The sequence below is a fragment of the Ceratotherium simum genome, chromosome 14, assembly GCF_057802395.1.
Source record: "Ceratotherium simum simum isolate JZ-2026a chromosome 14, ASM5780239v1, whole genome shotgun sequence".
NCBI classification, from domain to species: domain Eukaryota; kingdom Metazoa; phylum Chordata; class Mammalia; order Perissodactyla; family Rhinocerotidae; genus Ceratotherium; species Ceratotherium simum.
The window spans coordinates 50,194,466-50,213,554 of record NC_141913.1 but is presented as its reverse complement, the minus strand read 5'-3'; the positions used below and the strand labels follow the sequence as shown (position 1 = coordinate 50,213,554).

Genomic DNA, 19,089 nt, shown 5'->3' with positions numbered 1-19,089 from the left:
TTTTCTCCTACCAATATTGAAACTCCACGGTATCTGTAAGCTAGGTTGCACATTAATTATTGTAAAGAGCAATATAAATCCTCCCAGGCCAGTATTTTTTTTATTTGATTACTCATGGATTTGTGACTATTATTATTTCCTGTTGGTTTATTGTTGTTGTTATTTTTAATATTTTACTTGGACTCACGGATCACATGTTGCTTCAGAAATTCTCGAAAAGATAGTCATTCCATTAGTAAGTAGAAAAAAAATCACTTACTAGTGTTCAGAATACCTCAAAAGTGCAACTAAAGAAGTTTGAATTTTTAAATTCGGATTACTGAGATATGAATATGAAAAAGAACACTCTTGTAGTTGATCAATTGATTATATCTGAAGAAAATTTCCTTTCGCTGTTAGGACTATAGCAGTTTTGAATAGTATGTGTTTTTGTATATAAGATTAAAATCTACTACCACCACGCCACCATCATCATCATACTCACTGGACTTGTGCCCATCAGAGATTTCACAAAACATAACTGAAGTGAATCAACACTTGACAGGAGAAACCAATAAATTCTAACATTAAATGGTCATGCAAAACTTTGCAAATATATTATTTGTGATATTCACTAATAACAGAATTCAGTTCTCATTGCTTGATTAACTTGATTCAATTTTCATTAATTAAAAATTTTAATTTCATTAATAGTGAATTAAAAAATCCCTTATCTTCTTCACATTCACAAATGATAGAATTTTTGGTGGAAAACAAAGGCTCACTTTGGGTTCTTCATTACAGCAGTGGCAATAGTCTCTGCCCCTAATTTCAGATATGCAAATTCCTGGTTTAATGTGTAATTCAGCCTGCATCTATCGAGGGCCTCTTTGCTGAGGGAGTGTAATACCCTGCAGGAGTATGTGTTTGGAGTCAAACTGTTCTTGGCTCAAATCCTGGCACAGCTACTTGCTCACTGTGTGGCCTTGAGCTTCCTTGTCTTTCAAATACCGACCAGCAGAGTCGTTTGAGTTAAGTGGGAGGATGTAGGTACGAGTGTGTGGCGTTCAGGGGGTGCTCTGGTGGCTTCCCGTCTCGTCCCTTGCCTCTCCTTCCCAGCCAGGGCCTACTGTTGTAATCCCTGTCCACGCTGTGGATGGGGAAGCAGAGCATAGGTGCTTGAAACCGCCCCTGCCTTTAGGGAGCTAGACATACTGTATTGTGACAACTTAGGCCAGTCCCTTCACTTCGGGGGCCTTGGTTAACAAGTCTGTTAAATTCAGGGGTTGACCTTTACTTGACGGTTATTTCTTAGAGCACTTCCAGATCTGACCTTCTGTGAGTCTATGATATTATGAAGCAATAGGTTAAAGAATAGGAAAGTAACAGGGTGTTAAATGGGCAGTAGCCACCACAATCATATATCGTGAAGGAAGAATCAATTGGACTTAACGACAGATGAGATACGATTAGACATGAATCAGAGATTACTCTAGGGTAGCGATGCTTACTGTGTCCTCTGCAAAACACCAGTTCCTCAGGATGGTAATAGGTATTAATTTAGAAAAGGTTTCTGAAAATCATTTGGGAAATGCTGACTTAAACAGGTTTTTTTTCTGCAGGATTTCTTAGAATCTTTAATATGCTCATATGCATTATGATTCCGAATTGGGGGAATGTAGTAATAGGATGAAGCATTTCCAAAATATATTGCATCATGGAATCAGAATTATTTTGCACCCAAGTAGCATCTTGCAGGACTAGTATTTCGTGGGAGGTATTTTGCAAAATCCTGCTCTATGGTTTTAAACCAAGTATGTAGTAGAACATGGATACCATTGATTCAACCCACTGAATATGCTAGGTGTTGACACTTACAGGGTCTGGCGGAAGCCAGAGATGAATGAGATCCAGTCTTTGCAACAAGTCTGGTGACATGGCTTCAAGTTTGGTATATCTATAAGGCTAAGAGCAGGGGTGCCCTGGGAAGACAGTATCCCAGCAGATTATTAATGCAGAATCAGTTGAGGCAGTATCCTGAGAGTGAAGAGTCTTGGTTTCTGCCTTGAATGTGTTTTTCTCTCTCTCTCTCTCTCAAGCTCTTATAATGGCATTTGCATCCTGTTCAGCTCAGAGAAATTCTGAAGATAAAATGAATGTGCGGTGCCCAAACTCAGGTGGTTGGAATCAAACCAAGGAAGTTTGATTTAGGAGCTGATTTTACAAAATTGACTCTGAGCTTTGCTTTTGAGTACAGTTGGCGCTCTGTATCCGCAGATGCGAACCCGCGGATACAGAGGGCCGACTGTATTCACTGTACTACACGATTTTATATGAGGGACTTGAGCATCCATGGATTTTGGTGTCCACGGGTGTTCCTGGAACCCAACCTGCGGATATGGAGGGACAACTGTACTGTGGTTTCACTGCCATTTTGACACTCAGCTCTAAAGTCAAAATATAAGCTAAGGAGAGGAGCCTGAAAAAACATACTACACACGTAGACAGCCTAGTTCTTTATGCAGGACATGGTGTTTAAATGCTGGTTGAACCTGATGGTATAATCTATATCTTTATTTCATATTGATGAAATATGAGCTAGAGGCCTCATGGCAGATTTTACTGCGACGAACTTTTTCTTCCCCCTAGTCAGATCTGTAGACTGTTTCGCCACTTGAGTTTTCTGCCTGTTCAGCCTTAGGAAACATTTTGGCAGGTTGTGCCGTTATTTTGCTCATGTTGTGAGTAGCATTTCTCTGACCTTTTGTTATTTACTGAAACAGTCCGGCCTGTTTTCTTTTAAGAGAAGCGTGAAATGAAGGGGAGTCAGTCAGCGCACTGAAGGCCCAGGCTGCTTGGCTCCAAGGATACTTTCCAAGTTAAGGGGTCATTGCCTCCCTCTTTCTTGTTCCCACCATTTTAAGGGGTCTTTTGGGGAAGTTTTTTTTCCTCACTAAAGCAGATACGTGTAGGGTTAGTCATTTATTTAAAACATGTCACCACATCTAAAAACACAACCTGCTAAGAGTTTTCTTCTGACACCTTGGGCATGGAGGGTTGTCCGAAGCCTCTCCTATTTTGAACAGTGATGTGACGTGTTCCAGGGGAAGACGGTTCTAGATGGGTGACTTGGTGACAGGGCAGCCCTCACTCCTGACCTCCCACAACCCTTGTGAGTCCACACACGGTAGGCGATGACATCATTCAGGACACTCGCAGCGTCTCCCTTCTCTCTGCCTACCTGAGCTCACCTGCTGCTCTTCTGCCTCTGGCTCTGGTAGAGGACTCCTCGTTCATTGCAGCCCGACTTACAAGGGTAAAGGAAGTATCAAGATCCCATCACATCTTTGGAGATGAGAAAATGGGTATTTAGATACACATTTGTTCCTATATCCCCATCTATCTAGTTACCTACTATTGATCTCTTTCTACCTCAGAAAGAAAATTCACCAGGAATCATATCTTTTCTTTGGGAGTCCCATAACTCTTGAACTCAGCTGCTCATGTCAAAGACACCACTCAAATTTCTGTCATGTTTATTCTCTTAGCCAAACATAAAATAACCTTGACATACAGAAACCAGCCTGAATGATTGTTAATAAAGGCTCTGTGTCATTTAATAATGATCTGTGTGTTTGAGAATTGCCTTAGTCTAATAATAGGCCCTTGCTTTGGAGCTGTTTCATTCATTTCTTCAGTCATTCGGTCAACAAATACTCACTGCACCGTGCTCAGTGATGGGGATACAGTGGTGAGCAGAAGGATCAAGCTGTTCATGGAGCTCATATGTGAATGCTGACATATAGGTGATAAATGAGGAAACCAAAAAGTAAGGTGGTGGTAGACCACAAAAAGGATAATGTCGAATAACTGGGGAGGGGCAGATGAGTTTAGATCAGAATGTCACAGAAGATGGTGCTTTGGCCCCAGACCGGTAGGCTGAAGAGAAGCCATGAGAAGTCCTGGGGAAACTTTTGGAGACAGAAGAAGGAATAAAACCTTGGCCTGAGTTAGACTCCTCTCTCCTCCCTGTTCCTCTTCTAATGACCTCATGGATATGTTTGCCACTTGGGGCTACGACCTGATCACTCTTTAAACCTCTGCGTCATTGGGAACACCCACGAAACAACAGAAAGATGCTGTCCTGTAACGCAGAACACTGGTGAGTCCAGTATGAACCTTTCAGAAACCTCGTTATCCCTTCCCATCCCTCTCTGCAGCTCTCCTACTCAGAGAGGCTACATTGTACAGATCAGAAGATAAGTTTACTTCATTTCGTAGAGAAAGGTCGTAGGAAATACTTGACAATACTGTAAGTAGAAAAAGCAGCAACATAAAGCTTCAAATACAGTTAGGCTAAGTCGGGCAAGCTGCTGCCGGACACGCACTGACTTTCTCATGGCACTTCTTAAACTTTTATTTTGCAATAAATATAGACTCATAGGAAGTTGTAAAAATAGTACAGAGAGGTCCCATGTACCCTTCATCTGGCTTCCCCCAATAGTAACATCTTGCATAACTATCGCGTATAGTATAATGTATATGGTATATACATTATCAACACCAGGAAATTGATGTTAGCATTGTCTCCAGACCTGACTCAGGTTTCATCAGTTTTTACAAGCACTCATTTGTGTGTGTGTGCATGTGTGTATTTTACCCATGTCTAGATTCCTGTAACCACCACTACCATCAGGATACAGAACTATTCCATCACCACCAAGAAACTCTCTTGTCTCTTGGCACTTTTGTGTATGAGAAATAGCAGCAGATGCTATCCTCCTTCTTGTCTGGATCATATTCAGGATGAATCTGTACTGAGGTTGGATAAGTCCCTGAAATCTATTGCTTGGTTTGGCTGCCATGGAATTTGCATAATTGACTTACAAATGGAGATCCTTGGTCTGACTTGTATGAAGAGCATCTACAAGCCCAGAACAAAAGCCATACGTTTGAATAAATAGGGCTGACCACATCATGGGAGCCCATCAGTTGATACCCAGTGGATTTAAGAGGCTGATACCAGTCATGTGACCTCAGTAGTTTGCTGCTAAAAAGAAGAAATCCCTTTCTGATGCCACATAACTTTGGGGACTTGAATCTATATGGGGCTTTTATTGCAGTATTTCTTGAAGATGACCGAGGAAGCAAACACACCAGTAATGGGTTAACAGGTTACCTGATGAGTGGGTGCATTCCTTATAGAAAAGAGAACAAATTGTAGAAAAATGCCCCTTTGTGTGTGGAGGGAGGAAACCTGTAGGACGTGCAGTTAGCAGTAAGAACTTGAGGTGGAGGGAGAAAGGGAAAGAACTATAAACAGATTGAGAGAGAGACAACGGATTTAAGGGAAAACATCTGCCTGCTCCATCTAACATCCAAAAGCTGCATCTGTGGCCTAGGACCAGTCTTGTGATGCTTAAAAAAGGAATGCGAGGGGGCCCAAAGCAGGCTCTGAAAATTTCTTTTTTTTCCTCGAGATTTTCTGTTTGCTTTGTCCAGAATGCTGCCAGGGACTGATGAAATAAACTCACGTGGTCCTGTTTCTTGGTGTTGGAGTAGCATTCCTTAGAAGATAACTTTAGAATGATTGGTTTAAAAAGACATTTTACCTGTATTGTTCTAGACACACTAAATAGAGGAGCCTGTTTACTTTGCATTTTAAATAAGACCTCTGGATATCCCGAGATGGGCTCTTCAAAGATTTCATATCTCAAGTAGAAGTTTTTGGTGTTACAGAAGCTGGAAACTGGAAGAAAGGAGCATATAATGTTCTCATGAAGCCTCAGAAGAGATTAAGAGCATCTCTCTTCATGTTAGATTGAACTTAAAATTTGTCAAATCAATCCCTTGACTTATGCATTATTTTTTCTCTTGAGTCATTTGTTTGCCTCCTGTAGGCACAGCCCAAGAGGCTAATTTAAAGGAAATAGAGATCAAGTGTTCTCCGTAGATATGCTAGTTCTCAATTTGTCTGAATGGAAGCAAAAGAGGATTCTGAGTAAAGCGTTCTAGTCTTCAGTCTTGGACATCATCCTTCCTCCTCCTCACAGTCTTCACAGTGGGGTGTTGACACATTTATACTTCACGTTCAGTCATTTTTTTCCCTCAAAGAACGTAAACGACCCAATCCATGTTACCTGAAGACTGCCCTAACTGAGATGGAGGAAGTTGGCCTAAATTATTCTAAACAGCCTTTTTGGAAATTTCACAGTACTCCCTTGTTTTATACTTCCCTCTCATTGTCTACGCAACATGATCCCTCTTTTTAACTCTTGTCTTTCTTTTTATACATCTGACCCCAAACCAAGATTGCCATAAGATTCCTATGTGCCACTGCCATATGTGTTTTAAGAAATTTGAAATTTTATCAAATATGAATTAAGTTTGTGTGAATAATATGACTTCGTGTACACGATGCTGTTTGCTGGAGCTCTGCTCTGAATGATGAGGAGCATGGCTTCCGTGTGCTATGGCAGGGAGGAGGAGGGGATGTTGCAATGAGGAGTGACTGGTAATAAGGGATGTGGCAAGACTAGAAGGGTAGGAAATTCAGTAAACAGAAGGGAGGAACTAAGGATGGTTGGGCACTAGAGTGTCGCAAAAAAAGCAGTAAGTGATGATCACCTGCTCTTCGTGCTCAGAATCTGTGGCATATTCACTTTCCACTCTCCAACGCAGGCACATAATAGGCTGTCGACATTTGTTGAAATAAATTGGGCCATATACAGTGTGTCCTCTGTTCTCCAGATTTCTCCTCAGTAATGTGTATATCCTAGCCCTGTGTTGAAAGTTAGGACAAGTTACATTCAAGTCAGTTAATCTGCCTCAAGTCACGTAGGTTGACTGGTAGATTTGAACTCAGGTCTTTTGACCCCCCCAGTGGTACCTTCCATTTGCAAATCAGTGCTTTCGCATTTTCTTAAGGCACAGAATCCTCATTTTTGGAACCTGGTTCGGGTGTTGAGGAGAAGCTTTGCATAATGGAAAGGCTCAAACTTCATTTTTTCTTTCGTAAAAGAAATTTCTAGAACTCTTTCATGACACCCTGGGGATGACTGATACAGTTTGAAGATCCCCACCTGAGAGTAGCCCATCTCAAAAAATGTCAGCTTGGATGCTCATTTGTATGTTGCTTGCTGTGTATTTCCTCATACCTCGAAAAAGACGAGTTGAATTTTTCCAAACCAAGCAGTTGACCTTACGACTTTTCATCCTTTGAGTTTCCACCACAATTCAAATCCAACTCCTTTTTTTAACATTGTATTTTGCACAAAAGGTGGCCTGATAGTGAGGCGAAGAGTCATGATGGGCGGGGCACTCTCAAATCAGGCCAGGGTGACAGGCTAGGACATCTTGTTTTCATCAAATTCTTGTAGCTACCCTTTACTTCTCTGTGTGTTTGCTGGGCTTTTGAGATTCTGTTTGCTCTTTGTAGCTGGATGTTTTCCAGAGGGTCATTAAGAAAAAGGAGTATCCTCTGCATTAATAACCTTTGGAAGGATTTTTAGCGGTAAAATCAGAGACCAGATGATCTGGTGGAGAGCAGGAATGGGGGGTGGGGGGCTTTTATTCCCCCTTTCCAGGAAAATGTCAAGTTCACCATGCCCCAGCACCAGACTTTTCACCCAATAACTCTGAGATCTTATATCAAGTTTATTCAACAATAATGATCTAAATGGCAAAACTACTACCCTTTTTTTTGGGGGATAAGAATTGTTCCTTTTACAGGCATACAATATACAAAACAAGCGACCATGAAATACACTTGGAGTAGCAGTAAATTTCTGTGTGTGCTTTACTGTTTATTGGGGTGTTTTTTTTTTTAGTGAATTCATTAATGTGGAGTTCCAAAATAACTCTTGAATGAATGTTTACATTTTCTGCACTTTATCTAATTACTGAAAAGCACAGGTGTCATATGAAAATTTAAAGAATATACTGAGGTTTATGGCAGAGATAAACACCATAGACCAGGGGTCAGGAAACTCTGACCTGTGGGCCAGATCTGGCTTGCTACTTTTTTTTGTAAAGACAGTGTTTTGGAACACAGCCATGCCCATTTGTTTATGGATTGTCTGTGGTTGTTTTCCTCTTATAACAGCAGAGTAGTTGTGACAGAGACCGTATGCCTTAAAATATTTACTATCTAGTTTTTACTGAAGAGTTTCCAACCCCTGTCATAGATATCTCCATGTTATTTATTTACTCGCTCATTCATTTATTCATCCTTTTAGTGATGCTCTGGGGACTATCAAGATGAGTAATGCAGTCCCTAAGGGTCAAGAACTTATAATGTAACAGAGGCAAGTCATGTACTCAAATTGCCACCTGACAAGGTGGACTACAACACAGACCGTAGACAAGAAATATCTAAATTGCTGTGTAGTTCAGAGGTGTAGTTCAAAGGTGGCCCTTGACAAAGGGAAGGAATTGGGGTGAGCAGAAGCATATCGCTTTCATAACTGTGGCTCACAGTGATTTCCCAGTGGGAACTTCATGAGAAGTACAAGTCATTTCCTTCACGGAATTTTATAAAGTGTAGTATCCAAAGGGTGGAAATGATTTAAGATATTACTTAGCATCAAGATTTCTTTATCTGGAAGCGTATTTCCCCTGTAGCTATGGGAATAATCATATTTCTAGAAAATTTTTAAAGATTTGAAGGAAGGCTTCCTTCTTCAGGGTGGGAAGACAGGGAATTCCTTTTCTTTTTTACTGACTGTTCACTGAACAAAGTAACATTAAATGGTCTGGGTCTCCAAGAAGGGATCTTAACAGGAAACCCCTCAAATATCAGATGGATGAAAAACAGGGTAAAATTTTGTAGAAGCGCAGCCATGAATTAGCATGACTCGGTGACAGTTATATCTCGTTCTCTCCAGAAGACCACAGTATACAAGTGTGAACGGAGCTTTTGGTAAAGGTTCAGGTCCAGTGCCACCTCACCTTGCGAAGATTCCATGCAGGAAGCCTTCTTGAATCCTCCAGTTGGGAATAAGGTCTTCCTCTTCATTTGTGACCTGCTTTGAGGGCAGGGTTCAGGCCTTTTTTATTTTTATATCACCAGTAGCACCTACTTCATTATTTGAGTTTTCCAAATGTCTATTGAATTAACGTGAATTGAATGCAGACCGACACTGTGCATTCAAAATCTAGGTGGTAAATGTGTGATTTTGGTAAAGGATTTCAGATTAGACAAAAAATGGAACAAGTGAGACTCCTTCCATTCTACTTCCCTCAGAGTATCAAAATTGTCAGCTAAATTCTGGCCACCCGTTCTCTGTATTCATAATGATAAGGATACCAGAGCGAATGCAGCTTAGTTTTGTTTCAGAATACAACTCTGTGACATTCACCCACGGAGAGCATAATATTTTGACTGATAAAGTGAGTATGTTTGGTGAGAAAACTACTGAAAGAAAATGATATTGGACCCCAATAGGTAGTTTTACTGTCTTAGGAAGCACCAAGCCCAAATATTTCACAGTTCCTCCCTCTCAGGAGGAGAGCCCCTGAATTTAGCCCCCGACTGCCACCCCACAGCATCCCCTGGGACTCTGGCCTCCTGTTACCAAGAAGCTCAAACCAGCCTGTCTTCCAGTGTTTCCCTACAGCTCGCTTTCACAATAGCCTGGGTGCCAGTAGACGGTCCCAGATAGAGACGAGAAGAGAGAGACACGTTCTGGAAGGTCATTTTGCTTGTCCCCTTCCCCTCCCTTAGCCTGAAGAGGAAAATCCAGCCCTTGTGTATGGAGAACACACTTGAGGGCATTTCCTGACAAATAGATGAGTCCCTGCACACACATGTGAGTGCTGTATTCTATCAGAACTGTCTAAATAAACAGAGACTCCGCTGTCTCCTTCAAGCCCCACCGTGTATTTATGAATGGGATTGCTTCATCATTTTCCTTTAATGTCAGTAGCAGGGAAGTCAGAAAGCATTACCTCTAAAATGGGGAAAGAACATTGCAAATACATACATTTCCAGCCAGCTGCAGCAATAACCAGCAAACAAAATTACTTCATCCCACCGTCATGGGCCCCGTTCCTATGGGATTTTTCCTTAGTTTCTGATTTATAATGATCACTTTTGAAGGCCTAGAAATGCTTAGGTGAGATTAGATTACTGATTATCCTAAAGTTCTGTTTTCACTGGAGTCTTTCTGGACGGCTGCTGATTCCGTCCCATGTGAAGCATTCAGTGGCATGAATCCACTCGGTTTCTGCCCACATCACTGCATTCCTGGGATGCCTTTCACAGGCCTTCGCAAGATCATCTGACAGCCGCCTGTGAGGTCAATGAACTTTATCCATAATTAAACATACGCAGTTAGGAGAATTAACTTTTTTTTCCTCCCTGAGAAGCAGAGAAAGGGTACGTGTTATGTTGCCCTCCATTACTGAGTAAAAGTTCTGTGGAGTAATCAGGCTAGTTTCACATGATTTAATGCTGAACCGAATAAGAAAGTGATTGCATCCTCTACTGGGCCTCACAGAACAGTCACCACCCACACTGTTTATTCAGACTCGGATCTTGGCCATTTGGGGTTTAAGCCAGAAGAAAGGGGAAAAAAAAATCCAACCCTGGAATGAAAGCTTTTGAAACTCTGTATTCTTGATGAAATGCAGCCAAGGATTCTTTTAAAAATCTATTTAAAATCAATTACTGGGATCCTATTTTCATTTACAATGGATTGTTAGCAACAGCTCATTTTCTCTGTTTCCATCCAGCTTTGGAGTTGAGGCTGGGATTGTTTTGCCTGCGTATCTGATGCTACCACCAAACTATGTGTGGGTAGTTGGGCAACTCTGACCCTTGACCAGCTTTCCATAACATAGCAAGGAAAGGTGTGAGGGGGCAAGGAAGCGAAGGAAAACAAGCCTAAGGATTGCACTAAGTGTGCTTCATGAGGGGGAAGAAAACACACAGGAGGCAGATATAGTATAGAGGAGAGTAAGAGAAAGCAAGAGGCAGGACCGTGTGCCTGGGAGGGCAGGCACCAGTACCTCTGTCTCTAGTCAGGATTGCAAAAAACCCTCTCAGATACGTGAATTGTATCGGGTTTTTAAAGATCTCCAGAGGAGACTCTGCAACCTCCCTCAGTTACCCACCCTCCTATTTGGCAGTTCCTACAGCCAGGAAATTATTTCTTATTTCCAGCCTAAAATGTGCGTTTCGGGCTGCGTCAGGGGATAAGTTATTGATCGGGACCACCCCACCTTCCCACAGCATATTTTACTCTGAGGGTGGGACGGAGCATATTACTTGCTGATTAGTTAAAGCTACAGTCGCTTTGACCTCTGTCCCTAAGAGTCCGCAGGCCCCCTGAGTGGGAATGGTGCTGGGGAGTGGGGCGGAGGAGGAACATTTATTCAGATTTCCAGATACCATGTACTATTACTTAGCGTTTTTTGTATGTCACCAGGGGGAAGGAACGTAGCTGTGGCATGTCCAGCACTGAGCCTCAAAACCATGTGCAAATATTAAAATGTGGAAGCTCCTCTTTTAAAAGAAAAGAAAAAAGTCCAGAAAAACAGAAGGGAGATAGATTCTGGAATTTCGCTGGCCTCGAGATAGTGGTCCATCTCCTCAGTTTTAAATAAGAGCTAAAAGCCAGAGGGCGTAAGGGACCAATCCTGGACTGGATCTCAGATCTCATGCCTCCCATGCAGCATCCAGTCCTGCCCTTTATAGGATGGTGTGCTCTGAAGGCGAAGTCATGCTGGAACTGAGGTCACTTTCTCACTTCCTCCGGCCCCTTCCTCCTCCTCAGCAGGTGCACAGTGAATGGTCAGCTTCTCCACGAGTGAATTACAGATTCATTGAGAAGCTGTCAAATGACCCGGGCAGCCCGGCTTCTTCCCTTTTTATCAAGTTATGTCATTGCCCTTCCTCAGGCTACGGTTTGTTCCGGAAGGGAAGAGATTGTCTTCTCCTTCACCCGCCCACTCTAAGTTGCATCAAGTTCCACTTCCCTGTGTTATATAAATTACTGAATGAGTGGAGGGAGCATCACAATGTGATGATGAGAGCCTTGAGCCCTCAGAGAATCAACCGTGTGCCCACCGTGCCCCCTCCTCCCTCACCTTCATCGTCTGTCAAGTAATAATAGTTACACTTGCCCTACCTCCCTTAGGGGCTCCTAGGAACAAATGATAATATCTATTGATATCTTTAAAATTTGTAAAACATGGTGTTTTTAAATTATTTCAAGCAAGCAGGAAATATAGAGAATAATATAGCAAATGCATGGGTATCTGTCATCGTTTTGTCATCTCTTTACACCATATTTGCTTCAGATTTTCCCACCTACCTTTTTTTTTAAAAAAAAAAGGGAAATAAAGCACTTCCCCACCTCATTACCCTCCTCCCTTCCCTGAACTTCACAGCATCAGTTTAAATTTGATGCTTATTATTACCATGCATGATTGCATCTTTTACACGTGTGTGTCCATAGACAATGTGTATGTTTTAAAATGTTTTTAACCTTTATCTAAATATCATTGGGTTTGTATCCTCCATTACATTTGTAAGATTTATCTGTTGTAAAACACGTGTCTCTACTTCATCCATGTTCTGTGCTGTGTAGTATTCTATCAATGGAAGGACTTGAAGGTTGTTTCTAACTTTTAAAATGTCCTTTTGAAGAGTATTATAGTTGTCTAACTTTTCAACATCACAGACAGTGCTATACCATGAACATATTCTTTGCACACATGCGGGAGAAGTTCCTTTGGGTATATATACACCCAGTAGCAAAGTGATAAAGTTAGCACATCTTCAACCTTCCTGGATGTCACCAAATTGCTCTGCAAAGTGACGGTACCAATTCACCTTCCCACCAGCATGGTTTGAGAATTCCTGTTGCTCCATATTCTCTCCAATACATGTCATCGTCATATTTTAAAAATTTCTTATGCCAATTTGATAGTTGTTTAGGGTTTAGATTGTGATTTCCTGATTACCAGTGAAGTTGAGCATCTTGTCATTTGCTTATCCAAGTCAGGTTCCCTCTTTTATGAATTATCTCCTTGTATCCTTTGCCCGTTTTTCTGTTGGTGTGTTTGTTTCCCTATTGATTTATTGGAGTCTGTAATATATTCTTGATACCAATCCCCTGTGTATTATATGCATAGCAAATGTCTTCTCTTGGTTTTGTAATTTTATTTTGTTGATGGTGTTGTGCTAAGAGTTCTTCATTTTTAATTTTGTTTTATTCTTATAACAAGTTCGTGAGCTAAATACTATCTCTATTCCCATTTTATAGATGAGGATAATGCCTCTTAGAGACAATTGACTAAGGTCTCAGGGCTGGTAAGTAGTGAGGCTGGGGATCAAATCTAGATCTATCTAATTCCAGAGTGCTTTTTAAGACATCAGCACTACGACTATCCCCATTTTACAGATGAGCTCACTGAGGCCCAGAGAGATTCAGTGATTTGCTCAGGGTCACATAGTGTAGCAGTGTTAGAACTAGGACCATTCTTCAGGTCTCCAGACTGCTAACACAACCGTATACCTATATAGAAAGATGGGGGAAATGGGCAAATAAATATCACATACACACATCCTTTTAAAACATAACTTTAAAAAATTACAAACTATTTGAAATACAAAAAAAAAATCACAGAGAATAATATAGGGAACAATAGGCATCCACAACTCAGATTTAATAAATGTTGACATTTAGCCACATTTTAAAAAGATTTTTTACAGAAAATGTTACAGTTAAAGCCTCTTTTCTACCCCACCCTGATCTCATTCCCCCTGGAGCTTTCCTAGAAGTAACCACTCTTCCAAAGTTGTGTTGTTACATACATGTTGTTGCATTTGGCTCCCTGGTTATGCGTCATAAACAATAACTAGTATTATTTTGTGAGTTTGAGACATCTACGGTAATGTTCTCACTCAGTAATCCATCTTTCTGCAACTTGCTTTATCACTCAAAATTATGTTTTTGAGATTTATCTTTACTGATTTATGTAGAGCTAGTTTCCTTAACTGCCTGCTACGTCAACTCCTTTCTATGAATATATCATAATATATCCATTCCCTAATTGATGGGAGTTGAGGCTGTGTCCACATTTTCGTTTTACACACAGTGCTGTTGTGAACATCTTTCCGTGGGGGCATGTTAGGCTTCTCAAAAGTATAGATGCTGATGTGGACTTGCAGGGTCTTAGGGTACAAGCATCATCAACTTTTGGCCAAATTGCTCTCAATTTACACTTGCAGCAACAATGTATGAGGGGTCTTGTTGCTCTGCATCTTCTCCAACTCGTGGCCTTATCAGGCTTTTACATTTTGCTAATCCGATAGATTGAAAAGGTGTCTCATTGTGGTACTGACTTATGTTTCTCTGATTTCTGGTGAGGTTATGCTTGTCTTTCTCATGATTGTTGGTCATTTGGGTTTCTTTTTCTATGTATTGTCATTTTATAGACTCTGCTCATTTTTTGTAGTGGATTATTTGGAGTTTTTTTTCCATTATAGATTATTATTATGTGTTCACTATCCATCCTGGATACTTTATTATTTTTTTTTTAATCTTCTCTCTCTCAGTCTGTTACCTTTAAACTTTGTTTTTTGGTGTCTTTTGTCACATAAGAAGTTTTAAAATCAAATTTATCAACATTTTTTGCTTTTCTTCAGCTTTATGGTTTGTGATAGTGTGTCATTCCCTAGCCCAAGATGATAAAAATAGTGCCTTTTTTTTTTTTTTTTTCCTAAATATTTTAAAGTTAACTGTAATTCTCTTGGAATTCACTCTTGGGTATAGTGTGAGTTAGAAATCTATTTATTTTTCCATGTGAATAACCAATTGCCCCAGAACCATCTATTAAATAGTTCAGTCATTTCCCACAGTTTTATAATGCTGTCTCTGTCACATCCCAAGTTCCTGTACATGGACAGACTTTCTCTATTGCATTGGTCTAGTTATTTATATCTGCACCAATCATATTGTGTCTTAATTATAAGGCTATAATAAATGTCCTGATATCTAGTAGGACAAGTCCCCATTTTATACTTTTTCAATATTATCTTGGCTGATTTTTGACCTTAATTCTTCTATATGAATTTTAAAACAAGCTAAAAATGTTCATGAAAAACCTTTCTGAGATTTTAATATGAATTACATTCAAGTTGTATATTAACTTAGGAGGAATTGATGTTGATATTAAATCTTCTCATCTCTGAGCATGATATATATCTCTGTTTATTTAGGTCTTATGACTTTCAGTGAAGTTTTATAATTTGTTTTCATATGACTGTTGTACCTCTTTCCTTAGATTTATTCCTAGGTTTGTCATAGTTTATTGCTATTGCTAATAGGATCTTTAAAAAATTACATTTTCTCATTGGTTGTTGCTGATAAGGATGCCACGGTTGTTTGTATATTAATCTTGTCTCCAGCATTCTTGCCAAACTCTCACATTACTTGTAATTGTTTGTAGTTTCTCATGGATTCTCTATGTGGACAATCTTATCATCTGCAAATAATGCTTCTTTTGTTTCTTCGTTTCTGATCCTTGTTTCTCTTACTCTTTTTTCTTGTTTTATTGCATCAGCTAGATATCTCACACAATGATGAATGGAGGGGTGGTGGAAAAAGCGTATTGGTCTTGTTCCTAACTTTAATGGAAATATGTTCCTAAAGTTTATTGTAGGTTCTTAGTAGAAACTACTTAGTGAAAACTTCCTTCTGTTCTTGGTTGACTAGGTATTTTATTGTATTTTTAAACTGTGAGTGTTAGATTTTGTTAAATGCTTTTCTGTATCTATTAAGATGATTATATAGTTTTTCCTTCTTAATCTGTTGATGTGGTGAATTACGTTAAGACTTTCTAATGTTAAATCTTCCTTGAGTTTCTGGGATAAACCCTACTGGATCATCAGAAACACACACACACGTGCGTGCATGCACGCACACCATATATTTATCATGTGATAAATATGATATATGTGATACATGGTATGTATGATACATTATATATATGATACAAAAAAACATATATTTTAAAAGAAATATATATTTATTCAAACACTACACTGCTGGGTATGTTTGCTAATTGTTTTTTAGGATTTTTGCATTTGTATTTTTAACTAAGGTTGACCTATTGCTTTCCTTTTTTGTACTGTCAATCTATTTCTAAAATCTAGCTTTAGACTGAACTTATAAAAATACATTCAGGAGCTTTTGTTCTTTTTCTGTTTTTTTGTATGTCAATTTTGGTAACTTTTTTTCTAGGAGAGTTTCCATTTCATCTGTTTTTAGATATGTTACTTTAAAGTAGAGAATAGAATTCTCATACTTAAAAAAATGATCTTAACTATATTTATAGTTATGGCTTCTTTTCATGCCTAATAGTGTTTATTTGTGCCTTCTTTCATTTCTCTTGCTCATTCTTGTTGAATATCTACCTATTTTATTAGTCTTTTTAAAGAATCAACCTTTATTTTGTTCCTACTTTCTATATTGTTTCTTTGTTTTTATTTTATTGATTCATTATCTTTATTATTGCCTTTCTACTACTTTATCTTTATCCATTTGTGAAAAAAGTTTCTTCTGTTGTCTGTGTTTACTTTACTGCTCTTTCTTTATCTTCTTAATTTTAAATTATTCTTGTTTTCTGATACTGCATTTAATGCTAAACATTTCTTCTGCTGAAATCTAGGGTTTTAATTATTGTTCAGTTCTAAATGTTTTGTTACTTTCATTTTGATTTCACATTAATAATTTAGCAGTATGTTTTTGAAATTTCAAAATGTACTGGGGTTTGGGGGTTGTGGTTTTGTTATTGATTTCAACTTTTATTGTATTTTGGTTGATGAATGTGGTCTGAATGTTAGCAGTTCTTTGAAATTTGTTGAGAATTGCTCTGTGGCCTAGAACCTGGTCAATTTTTATAAACATTTCGTGCGTATTCTTTATTTTTTGGGTGGAGGGTTCTCTTTCCATATCCATTAGATGAAGTTTGTAATATGCATTATTTAAATCTGTATTTTTTTCTGTTTTTTAGCTTGGTCTGTTGCCTTCATAGAGATGTGTGCTAAAGTCTCTCTGTAATTTTGAATTTGTTACTTTCATATAATTAAATCAATTTTTGCTATATATATTTGACACTCTATTGTTAGATATATGGAAGGAGTCCTAGTGAATATATCCTTTTTTATCATTAAGCAGTGATCCTCTTTAACCCCCCCAAATGCTTTTGGCTATAAAGTCTGTTTTATCAGATTATTCATTCATTCAATTAAAACAAATATTTATTGAACATTTATTATTTGTAGGGATACTTATTATTTGAACATATTATTTTATGTTTATCCTTGCTGTGACATTATGTTTTAGGCTTCTCTCTTGTAAACAGCTGGAGTTTTACAAAATTCAATCTGAGGACTTCTGCCTTTTAATGGATTAGTTTAAGCCATTTACATTTATTATGATTAGTCATATATTTGGAATTCACTAGGAATCCAAATGTTTTCTATATGCCATGCCTCTTCTTTTCTTATTTTTTCTTCCTATTCTGTCTTCTATTAGATTACTTGAGTTTTCCTGTTCATTTCACTTTCCCTTTCCTGTGCCCACTCCTTGCTTCTCATGAGATGCTAGGCCCCCCGACCATGGCCGTGCTCAGGATCCAGGCAGAAGCCTAAGCCCAAGTGGATGTGTTCTGGGAAGACCCATGTAAAAGACAGAGAACCTGCTCAGGAGCTATTTCCTCAAGAAGATTTCTGAGTTGGATGCATTTTTATAGGAGACAGCTCTCAGTGAAGCCAGCCTGGGTAATCTGAAGGCCCTGTTGGACATCCTGACGCCTGATCAAGTCAAGGTGAAAGAGAAGGAGGGCAGAAGAAGCAGCAAGAGAAGGAAGATAAGGATGAAAAGACGAAAGGGGAAGATGAAGGCCAAGGTCCTCCTGGTGACCCAGTGAATGGCAAGGAGAAGATGGTAGTCATCCTGCAGTGCCTCAAGCCTGGGACGAAGGATGTCATTGAACAGTCAGTCTGGTCACCATCTCGTTGCAGCTGCAGATACCTTGGATTGAGGATTGGAACAGTTTTGGAGTGGCTGTCCAGGAGAAGGTGTTTGAGCTGATGACCACCCTCCACACCAAGATGGAAGGCTTCCACATTCCAACCTTCAAGGATTCCTCTGAGCCCAGCAGTTCCCTGTGCACAATTATCAAGAGCTGGTGCGCATTCTGGGTAAGGCAGAGTACCGGGACCATGGCTGATGGTCATGGAGATCCACAATGCTTGTTCTGTGTTATGTGACATCATCCTGCAAGAAGCCCAGGGGAGAAACAAAGGGAATGATGTACAAGAGCCTCCTCTCGCATCCGTGATGGGTCCAGCGGAGACCTTCCTGCTCTTACTGGGAACTCCAGACTTTCCCCCACCTTTCCCCTGTTGAGGTTTCTCCCTCACCTTGCCTCCCAAGTACAATAAATATAGTCATACCATTAAAAAAAAAAAGATTATTGTTTTCCTCTTGATTTGTAATGTATATGTTATATTATTTTATCTGTTACCCTTAAACCTTAAAAATTATCTTTCGTAGTCTCACAGTACACTTTTCCACTAGGCTGATCACATCAGTAATCTGTTAGTTCTAGTACTTCTTTTCCTGGTGACATTCCTCCTGGAGACTTCCATTTTCCTTGTATCTGGACCTTAGGTCTGCTGCACAGCCATCATGCTGGGATTTCTCTTCCTTGTTATTCTAGAACTTTCCTTTGCCTTTCTTGTGAGTTGGATTCCCCTTCCTGATTTACTCCATTGTTTGGGGGAGCACACCCTCCTGCAGGCTATCAGAATTAAAACCTAGTGCAGGGTGGTGGCCCTCAATATGTCTTTCTCTCTGTCCACTGGTCCAGTCTGGTTGAACTGCTCTCTCTGCCTGCAGACCAGTTGTCAGCTCACCTCACTGCGTCATCCCTCTGCTTTAGTCCTGTGTTGGATAGCATAAAATTCCCTTTTTTTTTCACTCACTCATTTTTGTGACTCCCAGCCTGCAGTAGCCTATCAAAAATGAATCCACAAGAGATACATTCACGCTTTGAATGTCTGAAAAGGTCTTTATTCTGTCTTCTCACTTG

At 39.6% G+C, this 19,089-nt stretch overlaps 1 protein-coding gene and 1 pseudogene across 1 annotated transcript in view; both read left to right on the top strand.

Moving 5' to 3' along the window:
* The window catches only part of BCL2 (BCL2 apoptosis regulator), a 168,995-nt gene that overhangs the window by 59,135 nt on the left and 90,771 nt on the right, over positions 1 to 19,089 (top strand). The window lies entirely within an intron of this gene.
* Positions 17,612 to 18,336, top strand: LOC106800614 (proteasome activator complex subunit 1 pseudogene; annotated as a pseudogene).